The sequence below is a fragment of the Lithobates pipiens genome, unplaced genomic scaffold (assembly GCF_037356315.1).
Source record: "Lithobates pipiens isolate NorthernLeopardFrog02 unplaced genomic scaffold, aLitPip1_a1.2 Scaffold_1, whole genome shotgun sequence".
In the NCBI taxonomy this organism is placed as follows: Eukaryota; Metazoa; Chordata; class Amphibia; order Anura; family Ranidae; genus Lithobates; species Lithobates pipiens.
In genome coordinates, this window is record NW_027507685.1 from 207,704,781 (window position 1) to 207,730,610 (window position 25,830).

General features: G+C 42.2%; 1 long non-coding RNA gene and 1 pseudogene across 1 annotated transcript; one reads left to right on the forward strand and one right to left on the reverse strand.

The window, feature by feature from the left end:
* The first annotated feature begins 672 nt into the window (after window positions 1-672).
* On the forward strand, window positions 673-7,041 carry LOC143982416 (uncharacterized). Its single transcript, XR_013274451.1, has 3 exons — window positions 673-1,813; window positions 6,530-6,719; window positions 6,821-7,041. It is a non-coding gene; the product is annotated as an uncharacterized LOC143982416 (long non-coding RNA).
* Window positions 7,042-11,175: 4,134 nt separating this feature from the next.
* On the reverse strand, window positions 11,176-11,924 carry LOC143988823 (ferritin heavy chain, oocyte isoform pseudogene; annotated as a pseudogene).
* Between the last annotated feature and the right edge of the window lie 13,906 nt (window positions 11,925-25,830).

The following is a 25,830-nucleotide window of genomic DNA, read 5'->3' on the forward strand; positions in this document are numbered from 1 at the left end:
AATGCCCACAAGTGTAAGGACCATTCTTCCCACTGACCATCACACTAATGTATCATGAGTTGTAGATTTCAAATTTTTAGCAGGGGTTTCTCGAGACCAGAGAACTATTTCAAGGGTTCCTCTGTGTTGAAAAATGCTGGTTTAGGCAATTAAGTTCCTGCATTCTCACTTGTCATATGTTCCTCTAATGGAGACTACAAGCAGCAGCCCTGACATACATTGCAAAGACATGGTCCATCATAATCAGTTTCAGAAAGCCTGCCCAGAGAAGAAAGAGGTGAAAAAAAGTATTTTATGAAAAAAAAGGCAATTGTTTATGATACACAGTGCTTTAGAAAGCTAAATATCACCCCTCTAGGATTTGCATCTATTTTGCCTATTTCACAAATACCTTGCTACACCTTGTTCACATAACCATCTGTATTACACCTAACCAATTTCCCAGCAGTGTATAAAACACTCCTTCCCATCATAGTATTCTGCAGGGTCCCTCTTTACCTATTGGCAGCTGTTCTCCTTCTGGTGGGCATGTTCCCCAGCTGCCCCTCATCCCCACATGGATATAAAGCCACATAAAAGGGGCACACCTGTGCTTGTTAGGGGTCTCAGACATTGTTTGATCATGAAGAATAAGATTTCAAAGGGAACTGTGTGACACACGATGGGACCCCCAGCACGTCAACCCACATCTGAATGGAATTATCAACCAGAATCCAGCACGAGCTGCTTCACATGTATCCAGGGAGACAAGAATAACAGATGAAGCAATGCAGCCTCACAACGCTGATTTATAACAACCAAAGCATAGCTCTATCAAGACGGAGAGACAGACAGAGGGACAGAAAGATACAACATAGATGATACAGAAATTGACGAAGAAAATCAAAAGAGAATGCCAAAAGGGCAAAGAAAGAAGAGCATGAAAGGACACAAGAGGATAAATAGTAGCAATAAGATAAAAGGAGATGAGAAAAGGGAGAAGAGGGCAGAGGATGAATGAGGAAGATAAAGGGAGAAGAGAGAAGCAAGGAGTGGAAAGAAAAGGACAAGGGGAGGAAAGGAGAGGGTAAACAGAGAAAGAGAGACATGTGGAAGAGAGGGGAAGAAAAGAGAGGAGAGCAGAGAAGAAGAGAAACATGGGAGAGAAGGTAGAGAGGAGAAAAAGAAAAGATGGTCAATAAGTAAAGTAGAGAAGTGAGGACAACTCATGGGAGAAAGGGAGAAGAGAAGTGAAAGAGTGATGGAGAGAGATGAGAACAGGAGAAGAAAGTAGAGGAGAGACAGAGAAGAGGAGATAAGAGGAGAAAGAGGAGTGTTGTTGAAAAGGAAAGGAGAAAAGAACAGATATAAGAAGAAATAGTGGAGAGAGAAAAGGTAATTGAGAGTAGAAACAGGAAAGGAGAGTGAAAAAAGAGCAGAAAAAATGAGACGTATAGGAGATGAATAGGTCAGGAGAAGAAGCAATCGAGAAAAAAAGCCCAAATCTGGCTATAAATGGTTTGAATCTCGGCCGGTTCAGCAGGGCCCGGCTGAGATTGGATCCATCTATGGGCAGACTGATTGTACCCAAGTCAATCTATCGATCGACTTGGGTACAACCAGCATGTTGGCTTTCTAGCATGTGATTGATTATTGTCAGCAGCTATGGTCGCTAGCAATAATTAGCCCCACGGGAGACATTCACCTGGGGGAATCGCAGAATCTATGGCCTGCCTTAGTAAGAGAAAGGAAAAGCTATTTTGCTATTCTTGTCGTATGGATTCACAGAAGTGCAGCTCGTTCTGCAGCTGGGATCGGTGCTGCAGCCATCTAGGTGAGTATGATTTTTTGGGGTGGATTCCCATACTTCTATTTTTATCTTTAAAAAAAAGAGTAATGTATAAAGTTCAGTGTTCTAGAGCAATTATGCCCTGTACACACGAGCGGATTTTTTTGGCGATGGAATTCTGCTCAAGTTTGGCTTGCATACACACGGTCACACAAAAGTTCTCTGAACTTTCAACCGCCGAGAACATGGTGACGTACAACACTACAGAGTCGAGAAAATGAAGTTCAATGCTTCCGAGCATGCGTCAAATTGTTTCCGAGCATGCATAGGAATATTGCGTGTCGGAATTTGTACAGATGATCGGAATTTCTGATCGGAACTTTTTCCGACCGAAAAATAGTGAACCTGCTCTCATTCTTTTGCTGGTTGGATTTCTGCCACCAAAAGTCTGATGGAGCATACACATGGTCGGAATCTCTGACCGAAAGCTCACGTCCGACTTTTGCTGGCAGAATTTCTGATCACATGTATGGGGCTTGCTGTAGAGATCAGATTTGGGTTTGGGCTGAACATGAATTCAACAAACAGCCTGTTTGCAGTTTTACTAACAGACGGAGCATATTTAGCCAGTTCGTCTACCTGAACCCTTGGTTGCTGTTTGTAGACAAACATGATACAGAGATTTATCATTTATATTTGGAAACAAACCAGCTGTGATGTCTTTGACCAATTATGGTTTTGATCACATTTAGTCATTAATGTCACCCAGCACAACTGGTTGATTGTTTATATACAGCAGCCAGCCATGATTCTGTCATTTTGTGGCAGTAGTGTCATTGATGAACATCATCTGGCAGCAGGTCGTTATGTCAGTGGGTCGCCATCGTTGGGCAGAGGGTCATCATGACTTATTGGGATCTACACTGCTGGACGATGTGATTGACGTTAGATTTCCTATAGTTGCTTTTAACAGTATTTTTGGGGGAATGAGTAATCCATAATCATACTCCTGGATGGGGGGGTCAGGGTATCTGGTGGCCCCCTTATTATAAAGGGGGCTTCCAGATTCTGATATATTCCCTCCACATCCTATTTGGGGGACAGGCTGTGGGAATGTGGCCTTTGTCCCCTCAACATGGGGACAAGATGCCTTGCAATCCCCCTTTAAAGGTAACTTCCCAATGTTGAAGGTATGTGAGCTGGCCTGGGGGGGCTCATGCTCTCTGTTCTGTTTTTCTGGCTACTCAGACTACATGCCTGAATAAGGGATTTGAATTTTAGGGGCAACCCTATGTTTTTCCCCATTTTTTCTGTGCATTTTCCGTTTAAGATAAAACAGAGTGTAGCCCCACTTAAAATGTATAAAAGAGCATAAATCTGGCATGCAACCTGCATGGCCAGGAAAGAGGCAGGGGTAGAATGGGGAATGATCAATCACCCCTCTTCTGAATGATACCAGGTCTCCTGTCTTCGATATTGGGAAGGTTTTTGAAGGCACCAGTGCCCCCCCCCCCTCCCCCTATCCTGTCCTCTAAAAGAGATGTGGAGGTTTGTAGGGGGGATATATATCAGAATCCCTTAGAATAAACTGGCCCCCCAAACACCCACCCCCAGGTGAATGATTATGTGTTACATAGTACCTCTTGTTACTTATTTTCCAAAAAAAAGTTGTAAGTAAAAAAAATAAACAATGTCCCCTAACTTAAATCCTATGTCAATAAATTAATCTGGTGATGTAGATCATCATCAATCACAGCCACTCACCACCTAATAATGTTGCTCTGCCACCTGACGATGTTTTCACAGTGCCACGATGACCCATCATTTACCAAATATGATCATGACCATATTTGGTCAATTATGTCACCCAAGATCCCCAGCTTGTTCTTTTACCAATAGCAGCTGGCTCAGGATAGTTTTTTTGTTTTAATTTTTGTAATTTTGTGCAGGTAGTGTGAATCAACATTGTCAGGCAGCGGGTCATTGTGGAGTGGAAACTTCATCAGGAGGCAGAGATCTGCCGTTTATACTGGGAGTGACAGCAGGGCAGCATCGTCTGGTGGTGGGTTGTTGTAGAGACATGGAAACTTCATTAGGTAGCGAGGAAAAATTGCCAGGCGGCGAATCATCATGAGTGATGAGGATCAACGTTGCTAGATGACGTGATTACGGTTAGATTTATATTGGAGGACATTGTTTATTTTTTAAATAAATTACTTAAATTATCACGGTTTAGGTGCTTTTATCTACTTTGTTTTTGTTTAGGGAATGACTATATTTGACTACGTTTGACCAAGAGTCTCGACGAGTTTGGCTATGAACAGAAGCTGACCAGGGATCTGTTCTTTTTGCATTGATACATGTCCACCATGGTAGTGCCCAGCTAACCATTCCCCTTTTTTTTGTAGCTAAAGCCTGTGAATTAACCTTGAAAAAAGGTCTGGAAAAAAAATAGATTTGGCTCCTAAATACATCAGTTGGGTTCAGAGCTATGTTCAATAAATGTCCAGTGAACCAAACTTTGCCCGGCTTGCTCAGGTCTTGTAGCAACCCACCAGACCTCATATTTTACTGGTGTAACTTTAGTAAGAATCTGACTGGCTACTTAAGGTAATTTTTTGACACTATCATTGCTTTTTGCTCTGTAAAAAAAGAGAAACCTGTCAGGAAAGCGTCAGAGTGGATGGAGTCTTAGAAAAAGTATATTGAGCAGCACTGACATCTGTAACAAAGAGAAGAATTCCTATATGTGTATTGCTGTAGTTCCTTGACTATGTGATATCCTGATATCCTCCCGAGATCATTTCCAGTGGTCAGTGTTTTAGATCATGTCAGGATATAGGAATGCTTTCTTCTATTACTCCCCCGCATTCTCCTTATCGGACCACCAGCTGAAATCTAATCACCTTGGGAGTGTCAATGTACCCCTCCATTCCGAACCTCCTTCCTTCCTGCATGCTCTCTCTCTACTTTACAGCTTGACATGTTATTTATATGAAAAGCCAAGTGTTGTGAGTGGAACATTGCAATGTATTATTTTATCAACTGTTCCAACAGCATATCAAGAGTATTAAACTAAGTCAGAATATTAAGTTTCAAATCTATTTAATACAATAGTGTGTGGACACAAAACAATGGTGTCAGGTTAATGCTTACATCCAGAGAATTGATCATAAGTTGGCAGAGCAGACTGCCTGACAGCTTCCATCTTATCTGGTGGTGGCCCCATCTTCAACTGATTTGGCCAACCAGATCTCATAGATGAGGATACTTGTTAGGGATGGCTAATTCTAACAATGAGCAAGTGCTTGTAACTGAAATTACATAAAATAACTGATGTGGTCCTGGTATGACTGCATTTACCATCCAGACATCATTCCTAAATATCCAACTGGGATGCCTTTTGGTTGTCAGTGTTGGCGAAAGCTTATACATTGACCAGTTGTTGGGATAGTATAAAACATTTTTTGTAACTGATCATTGGTGATCCTTTGACACATTTAGGACCTGTGTCAGTGGGCTTTTGTTTGTGCCAGAACTGATTCTCTCCTCCTATACAAGTCAATGAAAATGCAAAAGCAGCTTGAAGCAGTGAAGCAGCTTAGAAGGCAAAGCAAATTTCATTTGCTTATCAACACAAGCCCTTCTGAAATCCTTATTTTGTCTCTAATCATTAATAAGAAATAAGCTGGTAACTTGCCAACTGTATTTTTGGGAACCCACTTGACATGCACCATCTGGTGGAAGTAAATGAGATGGGGTGACTGTATGTGGTCAAGCACTCATGTATAGCATAACGTAACGAATACATATAGTCAAAACCTTCTTCTAATCTTGAACACACAGCAGTAAAGAAGAAGAGATTTACAGTGAGGGGAAGTTCCCTTTTGGACACTGTCCAAAAGTTCTCCCCATTCAAAGCTTTCTTCCTGTCGCCTGTTCCAGTGACAACTGAAAATTTAGCATTTCCCATCACTTTATGAAAAATATAGAGAGCAAGTCTGTTTAGCGGGAATATATACATCATTAAAGACCTGATAGATATGCTAATCCTTCCTTGATCTACCAAAATCAAAAAACAAACTGTTTTGACTAGACAAAAACTTTAAAAAGTAACTTACATTGTCTTTATACACATGTAATACTTATAAAATTTCTATATTGCCCCGTAGTCTCTCTGCCCATACCAGCTTTATAACTATATTGGTCTGCATTCATGCATTTACCATAATCCATATTTCAGATAGTCCTTCTTACCAACATACTCTAATGCCGCGTACACACCATCGAACCACAGCACGCCGGACAATTCGATCGTGTGTGGGCTCCAGCGGACATTTTCATCGTAAAGTCCGGCGGACTTAGAAAGTAGTTTTGACTCAAAATTTGTCCGCCGGACTTGGCTTTCAGCAGACAATCCGTTCATCAGTGTGCTAGTCTGGTGGACTAAGAATGACGCATGCTCTGAAGCAAGTACGGCAAGGAAGCTATTGGCTACTGGCTATTGAACTTCCTTTTTCTAGTCCCGTCGTACGTGCTGTACGCCATCTCGTTAGAAATCGCCGGACTTTCGGAGCATCCGTGTGTGGCCAAGTCCGTTCGTTATAAAGTCCGCCGGACAATTTGATCGTGCGTACGCGGCATAATAATCTTAATTAATTTATTTACATCTTTATGTATATATAAATTAAATTTTAGAACCCTATACATTAAGCCCATTTTGCAATTATCTTGCCCTCTGATATATGTGCATCCTTGCAGACATTTTCCAGACATCATTTAAGGGGCTAAGTGGAGACCGCAGTGAGAAATACCCCTATCCAGACTGTGCTGATCCTCCGGATGTTCCCCTGTTGTGGCCTTTGTTCTGCCCCCTCAGCTCCCGAGCTGGATGCACTACACAGCTGCCATTTTTGATATCCAGCATTTGGCGATTTATCTCAGACCTTCGGTAAGTATGAGGCCTTCGTTTCAGACCTCTCTTGCCAATTATTCCACCTGCCCCCATTTATCAACAACATACATTTATTGATCTTATTATTTGCATTGCAGATACAACATTCATGCATCTTCCCCTGAAGAAGCGAGTAGGGTCTCATGAAATGCATAGGGCTTTATTGATGCTTGTTTTATGCCAGTACATGCTGGGTATTATTGATGTCTGCATTATGTTTACATACTTCCCTGTCCACATTTATGTACATTTTATTTTCTTATTGTGTATGTGTATTTACTGACCCAGCAACTTTTACGTTTTATTGTTGCTCATGGATGTACGACATTTGTAATAAATCTTTGTATATTTACTTTCATCTGTGTTGTGTACATTGGCTATTATGCCGAGTAACTCACAATCATTGTTGTTGCCGCTCTGTTACATTACATTTTGAAACAAATAAAAAAAATTGATTTTGTCTTAGCCCTTGTACACACGGTCGGACAGTCCGACAACCAAATCCGTCGGATTTTGTCCGACGGATTTTTGCCCGAAACTGTTGTATACACACGGTCGGATGAAGTTGTCGAAAAATCCGATCGTTCAGAACGTGATGACGTTATTTCGTTACGATGGGACTATGTTCAGGCTAGTAGCCAATAGCTTTGATGTAGGAATTTGATCTGAGCATGCGTGGCACTTTGTCCGATCGGAATTCTCTACACATGATCAGAGTATGTCCGATCTGAGCATTTTGTCGGAAGATTTTACCAACAAGTTGGAAAACTTGGTCCGTCGGATACTCCGACGGAAACAGTCCGATGGAGACCACACAGTCGGAATATCCGACAAAACGGTCCGATCAGACACATTCCATCGGAATCTCCGACCGTGTGTACAAGGGCTTAGTGTTTGCTGTGGACATTGGCTAAACCTCTCTCACTTCATTTAAAGTCCCAGGGATATTTTTCTTGTTTTTTTGTACATTATTAGGGATGGAGGTGTCAGAGGGGTCACACCAGACGTTAATCTCTTTTTCATTTCTAGTGTGGGTGTACTCCTGGAGGTGATAGAAAGTACCTGGTACCTAGTAATTAACAGTTGGCCGGCTTACGGCGGGCCCTTCTTTGGATGGTGGACTGTCCCTTTAAGAGTGTGGTTGGATGATATGAGATAGTTTGCTAAGTAGAAGCAGTCTCTATTTGGCCTAACAGTGTGTGGCAGGTGTTTGTGGCAGGATATGTAGTTCATCTCACCATTTCCTGGAAGGCAGTTAGCCTGATACCAATGGCTTGGCAATCAGCAGGTCCCAATGATCAGGTCCCTCACACAGGCCATAGTCTCTCAGCTCCAATCCTGAAGGCACAGCAACTCTTTCTTCCTCTCAAACTAAATCTCTGAAGACAGCTCTGAAAGACTGAAGAGATTGCAGGTCCATCCTCTCTCCCTGTGTATGAAAAGGCACAGCAACAGAACCCCTTAGCTCCTCTACAATGGCTCTGGTCCCTCAGATGTGAGACAGACTCTGACAAGAGATCTGTACCTGTCTCTCCACTTCCTGGACTGACGAGATCTCAGTGGATTTGCCCAGGAAAACCGCAAAGCTCTCCTCCTCCAGGAGAAGGCATTTGTGGGAATTGTCCATAGCATGCTAGCCTCCATTAACAAGTATGGTGCAGTACTCCTTTAAGAACTACAATTCTTATAGTTAGACATGTGCAGAATGGAAACATTTGTTTAGTTTCGGATAGATTTGTTATGTAGTTAATTTTGTTTTGTTGATTCATTTCAGAATTAGTTTAATTTAATTTTGTTTCATTTATAAATTTTCTAACAAATTCCACATTTTCGAAACTATACGAATTTGGATTAGCCGAAAAATGATCGACCGATTAGAGCCAGCCGCTACATCCTTAACTGATGACTCATCAGCTGTCAGTGGGCTTCTCACTTCATTGACAGCTGAAATGTAAACAGAAGAATGACGCCAATTAAAAATTCTGAAAAAAACAGCATGGCCCCCCCCCCCCCCATGCCGAACTAAAAGAAAAAAAAGGCACGGGGTCTCCCTCAAATTCCATTACAGACCCTTATCTGAACATGCAGCCCAGCAGGCCAGGAAAGGGGGGGGAACCAATGAGCGCCCCTCCCCCAAACCATACGAGTCCTACATGCTTTGGGACCTCAATTCTGATAAGCCCCCTGCCTGCAGACCCCCACAACCACTGGTGAGGGATGTTGGGAAGAGGCCTTGTACCCATCAACAGAGCGCTCCGCCCCAAAGCCCCCCCCCCCTGTGTTAAGGGTATGTGGCCTGGTATGGTTTGGGGGGGGGTCTCCCTCAAATTCCAAACTAGACCCTTATCTGAGCATGCAGCCCAGCAGGCCAGGAAAGAGGGGGGAATACCGAGCATCCCCCAAACCATACGAGTCCCACATGCTGTGGGGAAGAGGCCCCGCCCCAAAGCACCCCCCGTGTTAAGAGTATGTGGCCTGGTATGGTTTGGAGGGGGCTCACTCGTCCCCCCCTTTCCTGGTCTGCAGGGCTGCATACTCGGATATGGGTCTGGTATGAGATTTGGGGTGGGCTCCCCTTCCGTTATTTTTTTTCTAATTTTGGCATGGGGCTCCCCTTAAAATACATACCAGAACTGAAGGACATAGTATGGATTGGGGGGTACTCCACACTGTTTTTTTCAGGATTTTTCATTGCCGGCATTCTTTTGTTTACATTTCAGGTGTCAGTGGGGAAGCCTGCTGACATCTGATGAATAATTGGTTGTTAAGGATGCGCGGCCGGCTTCCTGGCCTGCTTCTTAACAACCAGCTATTCTTTACACAGAATTAGAATCGAATCGATCATTTTTTGACCGATCTGAATTTTTCAGAAAATTTGGAATTCATTAGAAAATGAATATACAAACAAAATTAAATGAATTTCAATTAAACTAAATTTGCACTTAAACCTACATTCTTTAGCACTCAAGAGCTGGGAGTGTGTTTGTATTTGAATAGTAACCCCAACCTGCCTTCTCTCACTTTTAAAATCATAAAGGTGCTTAACAACTGGACTACACTTTGGGGTCAATCTCATCATGGGCCAATCTGCTTACCAGAATGTTTTTATATTATAGGATGAAAACAAAGAGAACATAAAGGGAAGATATAAACTCTATGGAGATAGTGGCCCTACCAGGAATTAACCACTTTCAGACCGGACCATTTTGCTGGCTTAAGACCAGACCACTTTTTGAGATTCGGCACTGCGTCGCTTTAACTGACAATTGTGCGGTCGTGCGACGTGGCTCCCAAACAAAATTTACGTCCTTTTTTTCCCACAAATAGACCTTTCTTTTGGTGGTATTTGATCACCCCTGCGGTTTTTATTTTTTGCGCTATAAACAAAAATAGAGCGGCAATTTTGAAAAAAAACGCATTCTTTTTTACTTTTTGTTATAAGAAATATCCCCCAAAAATATAAAAAAAAAAATAAAATGTTTCGCTCAGTTTAGGCCGATACGTATTCTACATATTTTTGGTACAAAAAAAAAATAAAGAATCACAATAAGCAATTCCTAGGGGCGTGTTACTAACTGTGGGGGGCTGGGCTTTGTGTTAGTGAACACTGATCTCTGCTCCAATCACATGGAGCAGAGGTCAGCGTCACTTGTTGCTAGGCAGAACAGGGAGATGCTGTTTACAACAGCATCTCCCCGTTCAGACGCCCCATGAGACGATTGCGGGTATCTCCGCGGCGATCGAGTGTGCGGGACCCACGACCGGACTCACGGGGGTCCTGACCGGCACGCGAGCGCACCGCCGGCAGCGCACATGCGATGGCAGGGCATATAGAAATGGACGTACCTGTACACCAATATGCCTGCCCGTGCCATTCTGCCAACGTACATCGGCGTGCGCCGGTTGGGAAGTGGTTAAGCCGCTATTCTACTGCTTTGTCAGTAGAAAAGTACAGCTGTCCTCATTCCTGCACATACATGTTTACTGATACATGTATTCTGATATGCAAATCTTTCTGTTAGAAATCCTGTATATAGCCCTATAGAACAGACAACGCACAGTCCACATGGGCTTTGCTGATTAACTGCAGACAGGAAACATGAACGTTATTATACAGAGAAAAGTGAGAGTTTAACCATAGATGGAGCTAAAAATATATAAACACTGTCATCTACTGGCTGAAGAATATATCTGTAGTTGGAATATATTGTTCGTGTATTTTTGTACAACAACACTTTCTCAATGAAAGTCAACAGCTGGCCTACTCCTCCTGCAACTCCTTATAGGACACTGAGAGCACACTAGAATTTTAGGTTTATTGGGCTGTTTAACCACTGCTTTTACACTCCAGAAGAAGTCTGCCTTTTAAGCATGAAGACAATCTATAATTACATCTAATATAGTAAGTCCTTTTTGAAGACACTATTTTTGAAGGCACCAGAGGAGGTCTGCATTTTTTTCACCTTGTACAGTTTTATTAGTGTCAAAAATATAGCAAAGAAACAAATAAAGATTTCAAACAGAACAGATAAAGAGGGCAGGAAGCAGGACAAAGCTCAGTCATGGGACTCCCCTAGTGTGTGTTTGTCGAAGAGGTATTCAGCCATGCCACTTTGTGGGGCTCCTATCTTGCGCAGGTTGGTCACATGATCACCAAGCTCCTTTATGGATTTTACTTGTTCATCCAAGTAATGGGTTTCCAAGAAGTCACAAAGATGAGGGTCGTTGCGTTCTGTAGTCAATTTGTGCACATCCAAAAGGGACTGGTTGACACTTTCCCCAGCTGAAGAGCACAATCAAGAGCCACTGCTCCACTCATCACGGTCTGGCTTCTTCACATCCTGCCAAAATATTCTTCCTCCGCGTTGGTTCAGCATCTTAATACGTTTTTCAGCATGCTCACATTCTTCATGGGATTGGTGCAGAAAATATTTTGCAGTAAATATTTTGCAGTTTTAAGTTCCTCAATGCCACATCGTCACAATCAAAGTAATAAGACATAGAGAGGTACACATAAGAGGCATACAGCTCCAGGTTGACTTGTCGGTTTAGGGCGGCCTCACAGTCCTAGTGGAAATTCTGACGAACCTGGGAGTTAATGGTGTCCAATGGCGGGTTCCGTTCAATCACTGTTGAAGCGCCAACCCAATTATCTTTATAGCCAAGGAGTAGTCTGGAGGTCTGCATTTTATGTATAGGCCCAATTAGTACAATTATATCCAACACATAAAGCAATATATCTGCCTAGAGAGTAATTGTCACTGTGTAGGACTGCAAGACTTTGCACATTAGAGATGAGTTACATTATACTCAAAGATACACTTATAAAAACTGAAATCAGACTTATGACTCAGACCCAGTAAGTGGGACCACCCATATGAACAGGCATTTGAAAGAAAGCCAATGAGGGATTGTCATCCACTTGACCCCTTTAATAAAAGTTTATATTTGGCTGTGAGACCACCAAGAAACTGCAATGGGAATGGGCAACCTGTGGCTTGTCAGTTGTCATGCAACGATACAGCCGAATTCTAAAATTAAATAAAACATATTTACATGAAACAAAGCAATGCAATATGTACAGTGGAAATATTGCAGTAACAGAAAGGGGCTTGATTTACCTACCAGCAACATCATCCACAAAAGATATGCTCTTTCTCTCCCTGACACCCATGTCCATTGGTTTGTAGGTGGAAAGGGTGGGGGGGGGGGGGGGGGGGGGGGGGGGGAAATAGAATCCCAAGTTAGGGAAATTAAAGGTTAAAGGAAGGTTTTGATTTAACACAAATGTCGGGGGTCACCTCATGGTGCCAGCATTTAAGTGACAGTTAAAACACTGACAGGTTTACTTTAAAGAGAATCCATCACTCATTCCTATAACTACCCCCTTCTGGCCTTGATAGTAATATCCATAGGAACATGCAACATTTAATAGCTGCAAGTGTAGAAAGAAGCAAATCCGGGCACAAACCAGAAACCACAAGATGTAGGCTGCTCTTTACACAAACTTATTGATCAAAGGACCATGAATAACAAATAAAGTAAAACCAAAGTGAGTGTCCCGCTCCAATTAGGTGAAAAAATATAGATTGACAAATGAGTTTTAAACTAAAAGTTGCGTTATTCAATCATTGTATTCTTAGCCAACACCATTCGGACATATAATATAATACCCCCTTCATCAGGGTTATTTGGTTTAAAAAAAAAGTAAAAAAAAAAAAAAAACAATGTCAGAACCTTAGAAACCACAAAAAGGTAAAATGAGAAAAAATATGGAAAATACTGCATCATGGCATATACATTTTTAATCTTCAGAAAACAATATATAAATTATAAATAACTATATGAATTAATAATTGTTTAACAAAGATTTTGCATCTTTAGAATTATGAATGAATAGTTTGCATTATATAAAATATACAGTATAATGTTTTATTTCTTATAATGGATAGATGTGTTTTCATATCATGATTGCAAGGTGCTCAATTTTAATAACTGACAAAATGAATATCATGACACAGTATTTTATATGATTTTCTAATTTTAAACTTCTTTTGTTACTACGGTTCTGATATAGTTTTTACATTTTTGTATATAACCTTGATGAGGAATATCTACTTATGCGATGAGTTGCATTGGGTGAAATTATAGCAAACCACCCATCTATCTCTACATGGCTTTGCCCTCCTGAATGGTTCATGACAATGGTTGGTCATACTATATTTACCCTATAACTACAGTCAACATCTGATTGGACACTTTATCACTGTGATGGTATGTCATAGGTAGTGCTGCATCACTAGCTGGTTCTTATGACCTGTACACACGACCGGTTTTCCCATCAGAATAAACTCTGAAGGTTTTTCCGATGGAGTTCTGACGGAATTCCGCTGAAACTGTCTTGCTTACACACGATCACACCAAAGTCTGACCGTCAAGAACGCGGTGACGTACAACACATATGACGGGACTAAAAAAAGGAAGTTCAATAGCCAGTAGCCAATAGCTTCCGTCTCGTACTTGCTTCAGTGCATGCATCATTTTTGGTCCATTGGAACAGCATACAGACCCTATTCCTATCGGTTTTCCCGATTTCTGTCAGAAATATTTAGAATGTGTTCTATTTCTAGGTCCGTCAGAATTTTCAAAAAAAAAAAAAAAAGTCCGATGAGGCATACACACAATCGGAATATACGATGAAAAGCTTGCGTCTGACTTTTTCTGTCGGACATTTTGCTCGTGTGTACGCAGCATTAGACTTTGGTGACCTTTCCTACTTATTGCACAGCCTGTTATATTGGGCAATTGGACTGAACTCAACAAATTAGAGAAGCAGTTCACTCTTCTAGGGGGAACTAACACTTTTATGTTATAAATGTAGTGCACTGACCTAGGTTGGATAAATGTAGTTTTTGGCTCTGCTGTACCCAGCTGAGCAGCAATTTATTTTCTAGGTCTGGTCAGGTCTATCCCTAAACCTGGGTATTGATTACTCCTACCTGCCTCTGGAAGAAGATGGCAGAAATAATACAGAAGGATCAATCCCAGGACTATGAATATTTATCTGACCTTTCTAATACTGTACTTTTTGATTTTTGCTCGCCCTACCAGATTTTAAAACTTTTTTGTAATAAAAATTCAACTTTTTACCAATGATTAAGGTCCTTTAAGCCACATTTGTCACCCAATTAACAACTTTTTGAATATATATTGTATTTTCCCTTTAGTTACAGTGACAGCGCTTAAAGTATGAATTCTTTCTATTGTCATTTATCTGATGTCAGCCAGTCCTTGGGATGGGGCATCCATATGGTGTATCTGGGAGAAGATAGATGTTAGAGAATGCCTGTTTAGAAGTCTCTTCTTCTTGGGCCTCTGCCCCTGGAGGCAGCCTGTGTTACTGAAGAGCTGTGTCTGTTAGGCCTCAGCATGTACTTGGCATGTTCTTCCATGGAGAAGGACCCCTTTCACTGAAGAGTGTCACAGGAAAACTGGTTGGGGAGCTGTCTCTGGACATTGTGAATAGAACCTTTTGCCTAGATCTTCAAGTGTGCCTATGGTTTGAGGGTTAGATGCCAGAGGTTGATACAAGGAATGTTCCTCCTCTTACAGAGTCTCAGATTAACTGGCTCTCCCCTCTACCTAGAGCAATACGTAGGGCTACTACTGAAGGACTTTGCTTGAGAATCTGTCCTTGTACCTGCTTGTGTTTTTGGAGTATCCTGCGTTCTCATCCCTCTAACCCCCTGTGTAAAGTACTGTAATAAATCTTCAAAACGACACCCCTAGACAGAGCCTAGGAGTGTTGTGGAACTGGTACCTGGACCTGGCAGCCTCTGGACAAGTAAGGGAGACCTGGTTTATTTCCAGTGGCCTCTTTGGGGATGAGCACTAGATAAAGATTATTTTTATTTTTTATTTTTTTAGTAGAGTGAACAGAGGGAATAGAGTTGTGGACAATAAAGGGACTTCCAGGTACATCATATGGTCATAGATTAGACCTGCATATAGATGACATGACATCAGCCAACAGAACTGGCATTGGTCAACAATATATCAAGTCCAAGAACCATTAACTCATGAAATGAACTACAAGTTCCACACAAGCTATGGAACATAGGGGAAGACTTAATTCTTGTGGTTTAGGTTAAAAGTAATTGCACGCACATTTTTCTCATAGATAGCCTAGAAGGAAAAACAGGGAAGGAACTTTTTTTTAGTAGAGGTAACCCCTGCCCTTGCCTTGTCAAATAAGCTAATAAACTGAAAATACTTTTTTTTTTTACAAACACCCAGCAAATATTTTACAGAATGTATACTTTTCTGGGCACTTGGTGTAAGGGTCTCCACAAAGCCCTTTTTTACTGGACTCAGTTGGCAAAGCCTCTGGACAATGGTTAAAGTGAGTGATGTGTCAGACAGAGTGGACAGACACGTGGGAGGTTGCGCTGGTCTCGTTCTGGAGGGTCCCAATCGATGTGTATATACAGAGTCAGTCTGTGTGAGCCCAGATCAGACACCGGCAGCGAGGAGGGGGGAGAAGGGCGGCAGTCATCACACAGGATGTTTCCCACAAACACAATTATCTTCTGGTTTTTGTGGTCAAACAAAACTCTCAAGAGAAAGTGACAATTATAGAGCAGAGAAAAACATGCTATACATTTCATTCTGCATCCCAAAGCTGTGACACACTAAGAGGACTTAAAGCGTACCTACCATGTATTAAAGACCCTGTCCAACTATCTTACTACCTTTCTCATTAAACAGATTTTAAAAGAGACACAGAAAAACGTACCTATGGTGAAGAAGCTACTAACCTCTTCTGCTTGTCACATCTCCAAATGCTGAGGAACTGTTTCCATGACCTCATCTGTAGGGGAAAACAAGAGTTCAGGCAGAGTCACAGACTGGTCGGCTCTGCCTAAACGTCAGTCCCCAAAACCCTTTGGCCCAACCAAGGAGGCTCCCAATGATGAATCACACATACATAAAGACTTATCTAGCTGCCAAAAGATTTGTGCAATAATACACATTGTTTTTTGGATAGAGTTGCTCTTTAATAAATTCTTAGCGCACTAATCAAACTGTTGTAATTTTTATTAGCTGGACGGACGCTGCATTGCTTCAGTAAACAACAAGGTCCCTCCACCCTCTCTCTCCGCAGCCATGAATAGAATTGACTGTTGGCCTAATTAGTTGTTTTTCTGGTGAGTTATTCATTTGGACTGAGCTAAAAGCATCGCAGCAACTGAACCGTGAATTCCCAGCTATATAAGCACTAACACTAATATAGTTCCATTCTAATTGCTACTGGTAAAATGTTGAACATGAGCCGAGTATGGTGGGGATGGACTACAATGGTTGAGAAGTTTAGGTATATGTGCTAATGAACATTTACTGGTGAAATGTTGAACACAAGTCAAGCATGGTGGGGATAAACTACAATGGAGGAGAAGTTTAACGGTCTGGTCATGAGACCGCTTATATGAGCCAGCAATGGCTGCAAGGGATCGCTGGGAATGCCTAGCCACTTGCTTACTGGGCATTTAAACCCCCTTCCTGCCCATACCAATTTTCAGCTTTCAGTGCTCTTACATTTCAAATAACAGTTGTGCGGTCATGCAACGCTATACCCAAATTACATTTTTATCAATTTTTTCACAAAAATAGAGCTTTCTTTTTGTGGTATTTAATCACTATTGGTTTTTAAATTTTTTTGCAAAAAAAACAAAACGAAAAAAGGCCTAAAACTTTGGAAAAAAAAAAAAACAGTTTCATAGTTTGTTTGAAGGCAGATAATTTTTCTACTTCATTGATTTGCGCTGATGAGGCTGCACTGATGGACACTGATAAGGCAGCACTGATGGGCACTAAGAAATGGCACCGATGGTTGGCACTAATGGGTGGCACTGAAGATCACTGATGGGCACTGAAGAGCACTGATGGGCACTGGTAAGCAGTTGTAGGTGACACTGATAGGCAGCACTGATCGGTGGCATTGATGATGGGGCACTGATGGGCATTGATGGGGAGCACTGTTGGGCAACGGTAGATGGCACTGTGGGTACTGATAGGTGGCATTGGTGGGCACAGATGAGGGACCGATGTCCCTCTGACAGAAGCCGGTAATTGTCTTTTTTTCCCCCCCCTTAACCTGACAGCGTGAGGGAAAAAAAAAATGATTACTGATCTTCTGTTTACATCACGTCTTTGGCTGACAGCTGATCGCATGGTAAGGGGCCGGAATCTCATAGACTCAGTGATCTCAGAGCATGCCGTGCGTGCCCAACAGGGGGCGCGCTTGCAGCTCATGCACGGGAGGAATGTCATATGACGGCCTCACAGCAATTAAAGCCCACGCTGAAGCCACCATTTGGCAATAGCCAGGGCGGGTGGAGGCTAGGAGTAGTGACATCACCGATAGGCTTCTATGGCCCATCCTCTCTTCTGCAGCCACTACTGATTGACACAGGGGAGAAGGATCACATGACTCAACCAAAGCGTGCTGAAAATAGCTAAATATATACATCTTTCATACTCAGGTTAGTCAGTGTCGCTGACTTTGGGCTGCAGGAGAACCATTCCCTGGAGAACTCTGTTTTAGTGTGTTCTTAAGTTGTCCAGACAGAGCTGGTCACTAATTGCTTTTGGCTTCTTATGCATAATGTATTCCTATGGGGCAACTGGACTGTCTAAGGTGGTCATTGTCATGATAATAGGATTAGCTCTACTGTCTAAGGTGATTGTTGTCTGAGATCATGGGAGTAGCTCTTATCTGATGGTTTTCTGTGTAAATTCAGTGTGTTTCTCAAATTAAGCAGTTCTTATTCTGGCGTACTTCAAGACTGGTGTTGCCTGGTTCTTGGGGTTACTATAGCCAGATCCTTTGGTCTCGTGTTCCAGAACTTGGGAAGCAGTTTCTTGACCGAAATACCCAACAGGGTGTGCAGAAGGAGCATTTTTATGACTGGTTAGGTTAAGGTGGAATTCTTCTGTAAGTATTAGAAATGTGCATTCGTTTTCGTCCGAATGCATTTTCGTCCGAATTTCAGGTATTTTCGTTTTCGTTTTGCCAAATGATAACGAAAGTGCATAATCCGAAAAACGAAAGATCCGACATAAATAAATGCTTTATTTTCATTTTCGTTGTTACAACAGATCGATATAGAATAGGAGATTCAACGTGACTCTGACAATAACAATCTGTGTCTATTGAACCTGTGGTCGAATGTGCCTAACCTTACCTCTATTAGTCCAAGATTATATAGAGAAAAGATTCAACAGAGAGAAAATATTGGACATAGAGCGAAAAGATTTGACAGAGAGAAAAGATTCTGGAATTGGGTGGGGGGGAAGTAAAATAAAAATGATGATGATGAATGTTATTGGCTGATTGTAATGAAAGAGGAGGAGCAGTAAGCAACTTACTTTCACTTATGATTGCTATCAGAGAGAGACACACACACTAAATCAATTCAGAAGACAGTCAATCTTAGCTGGTCCATTTGAATTGCCACTTGTCAGAGAACAGAAATTATTATTAAGCATAAGCACAGCAGTAGAACAATAGTGAAGCAAGCTACAGTTCAACTTAGCTTTTTCCTAATAATCTGCTGCTATTGTGTTAGTGTGAGAACCTTATAGTAACACTAGTGTTGCTGCTAGTGTTGTTGTGATAGCCTCAGAGGCTGCCTGTGTTGTGGGGGGGATTTATTATTATAGAATCTTGTTACCTGTCTGATCAGTGATCGCTATCACCAGTCCACCAGTTTCTGTTTGAACGAGTATATAATATATATATACAGAAACACTTGTAGATGCTCCAGAAACGTCCTCCAATGCCTCCATGTTGCTCTCGCAATGGGTTGCCGCCATATTCGTTATTATCAGTCACTTACTATCTGACACCTGACACTGTGAGACTTACACCATTCATTCAACATGAACGACGGATTCGACAAAGCAACGAAAAACACACACGTTTATAATAATATTCGACGGAGCATCAAAACTGTACGACACTGCAATCGTACATTTCCGGAGTCAGAAAATGCTCCCCCTATAGGCTATATAGAGTTTAGCAGCTCCATCGAATACTTTTTTATACACTCGACAGACACCATAAGCCTTCAAAGACAGATTCGACCGTAATTCATGTGGATTTTCGGACGAATGCAATTTTTTAACGAAAAACTAAATAAATAAAAAAGAATTTCGGGAGTAACTAAATAAATAAATTTTTCGGACTAAAACGAAATATTTCACTCTGCTTGTCTAGTAAGTATACAGTATGTGCTATTGAACATATACTGGAAAAATGTTGAATATGAGTCAAGCATGGTAGGGATGGACTACAATGGTTGACAAGTTTAAAGGGGTTGTAAAGCTTTGTTTTTTATTTTCTAAATAGGTCCCTTTAAGTAAGTGCATTGTTGGTTCACTTACCTTTTCACTTACCTTTTACCTTTTCTCACAGGAAGTGAGAAATTCAGACAAAGAAAAAAAAAAATTTAGAAGGGAAATCGAGGGAAAGGGTAAGTGAACCAACAATGCACTAGCTTAAAGAAACCTATTTAGAAAATAATAAACAAAACCTTTAGAACCCCTTTAGGGCCGGTTCACACTGCGGGCGATGCGAGGCGACACCGACTTGCCTCGCCGCGACCTGCCGCGACCTCAGCGGCGATTTGCAAATGACTTCTGTATAGAAGTCAATGCAAGTCGCCCCAAGGTCACCCAGAAGTAGTACAGGAACCTTTTTTCTGAGTCGGAGCGACTCGAGTCGCTCCTCTCAGAACGGTTCCATTGTACAGAACGGGGGCGACTTGTCAGATTGCGGCGAGGCAAGTCGTGTCGCCTCGCATCGCCTGCAGTGTGAACCGGCCCTTAAGTCTACGGTCAGTTTGAAACAGGAAAGCAGGGGAACTGGCAACAACAATACTCAGGTAGGCCGTGGCATTTAAATGATGCTCAATTGGTACTAAGGGGCCCAAAGTGTGGCAAGAAAATATCCCCCACACCATTACACCACCACCACCAACAGCCTGAACCGTTGATACAAGGCAGGATGGAACCATGTTTTCATGTTGTTTATACTATATGCTGACTCTGAATGTCGCAGCTGAAATTGAGACTCATCAGACCAGGCAACATTTTTCCAATCTTCTATTGTCCAATTTTGGTGAGCCTGTGCCAATTGTAGCCTCAATTTCCTGTTCTTGGCTGTTAAAAAACAAATAATATCTGCAATTTGGCCAGAAAAATAACGTCCATGGCAGCATGCACTAAAGGTTATGATCATAGAATCACTAAAATTAATAAATACAAAAGGTGCAGCGCCAATCAAAGTAAGGTTGCAGTAAAAAACACTGTAATAAACAGTCCTGCCATAAATCACCACCAACGATAGATGATAAGTTGGTAAAAAGTGCCAGCACCAGCAGTGAGAAAAGGTATTGAATGCACTCGTCACCACCAGTGTATAGAGGCAATCCTGCTTACCAGAAGAAATTGACTCTCAAATTATAAAGAGTCAGGGAACACGTACGATAAGAAGATGTCTAATCATCTAGACATCCATGTCAACATCGCTCCAGCTCTCGCTAGTTATGGAAGATGCAATCCCAGCGCAGGAAGCACTTTCTCCAGGTAAGGGGATATATGTATATACGGCGGACATTTTTCCTCAAAAAATGTAAGGGAACCACAATAGTGTAATATTGCTTATTGCAATTTTATAGCACTGATCTCTGTATAGATGCCAATGGTCGCAAAAATGTGTTAAAAGTGTTTGATATGTCCGCCATAATGTCGCAGTCCCAATAAAAGTTGCAGATCGCGGCCATTACTAGTAAAAAATAATAATAATAAAAATGCTATAAATCTATCCCCTATTTTGTAGATACTATAACTGGACTTACAGTATTTGTAGATCATTCAACCTTGAATGCCAAGAACACTTAATTCCTTTCTCTTTACTGTGCAACAGCTGATCTGGGGGGCAATATGTGCTCTCTAATAAGATAATAGTATAACTGAGACATATCAAGATTATAATTTGAGGGACATTTGATGTTTATGTATTTTAAAAGGGTTAGAAAGATAACATCAGTGATGCAGAACATGAACTGAAACAGATCCAGGAATTGAGATTAATAGTAGAGTGTCAACTCACCAATCAGGAGTGCAGACAGATGTAACCAGACGACACTTCAAAGAACACAATATAAAAGTATTTCAACAACATGAATACAGAGAAAACCAAGGGGGCCATTTCTATTTTTCTACAGTAAATCCTCTTCACCCAGCAACAGAGTTTAAAGGGTGTCTACAGCCACTTGAACTGTTGGCTATACAAAAAAATAAAAGATGAAAAAATGATCAGCTTCTTAGTAATCATAAAATCAGTGTCTGTAAGGCCTGGTGCACACCTATGCAGGTTGCAGTTTGCATATTCCAGGTGTATTTTGCATTTTTCAATACACATTTTTGATCCATTCAAGTCTATGGAACCAAAAACCAGAAAAAAAGTCCCTGGCCCTATCCGTAAAATGCACAGATGTGAACGTGATCCATAGGAAACCATGTTAAATGGACTGTAGTGTGTGTCTGCAAAACTTAAAATGCACTAATGAATGAGTTTATGTATATTTTGTGAATATATATATATTATAGGAGAAGTACAGCCAAAGCTTGTTTGGCTATACTTTTCCTGTGGATAACAGGAGTGCAATTCGTTTTGCACTCATGTGACCTATTTTCAGCAGACAACAGGCTCAAGCCCACTGTCAGCTGATGTCACAGAGCCGGTCCAGGCTTGGGCAAGATTGCAACAATGGGGTCATGATCTGTCTACATGCCTGGACCGCCACCCGGCTCAGGCTCTCAGCGAGCTGCTGAGAGCCTGAGCCGGACGCTTATACCCTCTCTGCTTAGAGAGCTCTGAGAACTGAGAATTCGGTGGTGTTCAGTCGCTCGGTTCTCAGTGCTAGAGGAGCCGGGGGACAGATGCTGCAACCACCTAGGTAAGTATGATTCTTTAAAAAAACAAAAAAAACACATACATCTCTTTAAATGCATTCCTTTCATATAGGTGAAAAGTAGCAGTATCCCCCCCCCCCCTAGGCTATTTTCACACTGAGGTGTTTTTCTGGCGCTAAAGGGCTAAAAACAGCACCTCTAAAGCGCCTCCCCTGCCACCCCAGGGTGAAAGCCCAAGTGCTTTCACACTGGAGTGGTGCGAGCTTGCAGGGCGGGAAAAAAAGTCCTCCAAGCAGCATCTTTGGGGCATTGCGGGAGTGGTGAATGCACTGCTCCTAAACCTCCCCTGCCCATTGAAATCAATGAGCAGCGCTGCCGAAGCACCCGCAAAGTGCTTCAGCAGGATCGCTTTGCGGGCATTTTTAACCCTTTTTTGCCCCCTCGCGGGGGTTAAAAGTGTCACAAAAACAATGGTAAAGTGCAGCTAAAAAACGGCGCTCTATCCCTGACTCCCCCTCCACCCCAATGTGAAAGTGCCCTTATACTTACCTGAGCCTTCATTCGTTCCAGAGCTGTGCCCATCTGTAGCGGCTCTCTCCCTTCTCCCCACTCTCACAAGATTGGTTTCTGCTGCTGTTAGTCAATTCCTGTAACAAGAGAGCGGGCCCGCATGTGTGCCACAATAGGAAGTGGCCTCCTGTGGTGGTACAACGATAAGAGGAGGAGCCAGGAGCGTTGGTGGGGAATCCGAGAAGAGGAGGTTCAATGATGCTCTGTGCAATTCTATTGCGCAGAGCAGGTAAGCATAAACATGTTTGTCATTTATAAAAATATAGCATTTACAACCATTTTAATGCAGAGAATGCATTAAGGTACTATTATTATTATACAGGATTTTTAAAGTGTGACAGTTTGCACAGCGCTTTACAGCATTAAGGCAGACAGTACAATTACAATACAATGCAATACAGGGGGGGGGGGGGGGGGGAATCAGAGAGCCCCAACAAACCTTCTGCCTTTAGAACCACTTTAGAGGATAAGTTCACCTTTCGTAACATGTTACATGTCACACTCACATTCAGGGTGTAACATGTAAGATGTTACTGGTGCACAAGCCCTGCACCCCCCTTTTTGACAGTGAGAGAGGGATCTTTTCCCTGCTCCTTCTGCCACAAGTTTAAAAAAGCACAGCCATGTGGGGCTTCGTCCACCCAGCTGCCTCTTTTTATCACAGAGTTCTGTGAATGTGAGAACTACAAGTACCAACATCCTTTGTGGCTGTCGGCTTGTAGTTCTCAGAGAACTACCAGGCCGCTGGTGATTGCTCATTGCTCATTGATGCTTTCTGTCAGTGTGTAACTGCCTGCCCATATCGGAGGTACGAGCAGACAGCTTTCACAGGCAGTCTGCAGGAGCCCTGCATTGCACCCCGTGATCTGCTGATCGTGGGTGCAAGGCTTTGCAGGCTCCTAGTAAAAAAATAATAAATGCACATTTTTTTATTATTTTTTTTTTTTACAAAAGTGAACTTTTCCTTTAAGTTACTGCAATAATAACACCCCGAAAAATGCAAATATATTTAAAAGTAGTAAAGTGTCTGAAAAAAGAATTTTTTTCGGGGGTTGCCAGTAGTTACATTAGTTGCTGTAGTTAAGACACATAGATGGTATTATAAAGACAGTTCTGTGACGATGCAACGCTCTACCATTCCAAGCTTCAACTGATGACAAAATAATTAATAACCCGCGGCAAAAGTGGAGCTATAAATATCTAAAAATACGAAGATGAGATGATCCGTCTCTGGTGATTCTCCCTTGGTGTTTAAAATAACTCAGATTCCAAAAATTCCTTAATTCCCACCCGCGGCAGGGGAGGGGGTATGGAGGTATGGGGAATACTCTCTGAATTCTCATGGTAATATCATATTCAAAGTGTGGGTGGATTCTAAACAGATATTCCCAAAGCATCAAACATTTAACCCCACATTACCAAGTGGCAACAACGCTCTAATGAGTGTCCAAAATGCAGCTTGCCCACAGCGACCAATCACAGATTATCTCTCATTAGCTTACATGCACTTAGTTACTGATAGCTGAAAGAAGATTGACTTTTGTTACACATGATGTCATTAACCTCTTCAATACCGAGTACTTTCACCTTCTTCTGCCCAGGCCAATTTACAGCTTTCAGAGCTGTTGCACTTTAAATGACAATTGCGCAGTCATGCAACGCTGTACCCATATTAAAGTTTATAATTTTTTTGAGACAGATAGAGCTTTCTTTTGGTGGTATTTAATCGCCACTGGGATTTTATTTTTTGCTAAACAAATTCGTTTCTATTATATAGTTCTGAAGATAATTCACTGATGGGCACTGAGGAGGTTGCACTGATGAGCCAGCAATGATAAGCTGCACTGATGGACACTAAAGGGGCTGCACTGATTATGAATGTAAATGTGCCCTGTCAGCCTTGTCGCTAATCAGCTCTCCTCTCTTCACACAGTGACAGTGCATGAAAAAAAGGAATCCCGATAACTGACAAGTTTGTTTACATGTGATCAGCTGTAAATGGACACAGCTGATCACATGGCAAAGGGCCGAGGGAGGGTGAGAGAGAGGGGGTGAGGAGGGTAAGAGAGAGAAACAGGGGGGTGAGGGAGGGTGAGAGATGGGGGGTGAGGGCAGGTGAGAGAGAGAGGGGAGTGGATGAGAGGGGATGAAAGAGAAAGAGGGGGTGAGGGTGGGATACAGAGGGGGGTGGCTGAGAGGGGGGTGAGGAAGGGCGAGAGAGAGGGGGTGAGAGAGACCCCCTAGCCCTGCCTGCAGTTCCTACTTTCCCAGCCCCTGTCTGTGTGGGTAGGCGTGTGTGATGCACACACAAGAATTTACTCAATATGGTTGAAAACCACTGCCCTAAAGAATGAGGGGCTACTCACATGTAATGTGTATATCACTTCTCTCGGCACCCGTTATACCGGATTTCTTGCTGGGCTTATCCAGAGGTGGACCTGGCAGTAAAAAAATGGGCTAAATTATGTAAAGTACAGCGCAAACTGTTGGCACCATATAAATAATGTACAATAATAATAATAGTAATTCACAAAGCTAACACACCTGGATAAGTATTCTTATTTTCGAAAAAGTGACAGTTATTTTCAGTGTCCAACAAAATGTAACCTCTTGTACTGAGGATGGGTGGCCTGTGCAGGCAAAGCGGTGTACCTGTATGCCGATGCCTGCTTCCAAGTCCCCGCCGCCACCCGCTGTGATTGTACACAGCAGGAGTCTGCCAGTTAGTCCTGGCCAATGATTCATGGCTGGGACCTGCCGATCAGCTTTGTGCAATCACAGCCCAGGGTCCTGTGTTGACAATCTACAGGGTTTATACAGAGGGAATGATCTCTCTGCTTCTTGGTAAGAAGAGACATTTAGTAAAAAATCAGCACATAATACACACATTATACATTGTTAGGCACACATTTAACCCCTTGTATGCCCTAGATGTTAACCCCTTGCAAGCCAGTGCCATTAGTACAGTGACAGTGCATATTTTGTGCCAGAATGGTTGCCGTCATATGACGGCGTCCCAGAATATCCGCTCTCGTGCGCCCACGGGGGCATGCAGCGC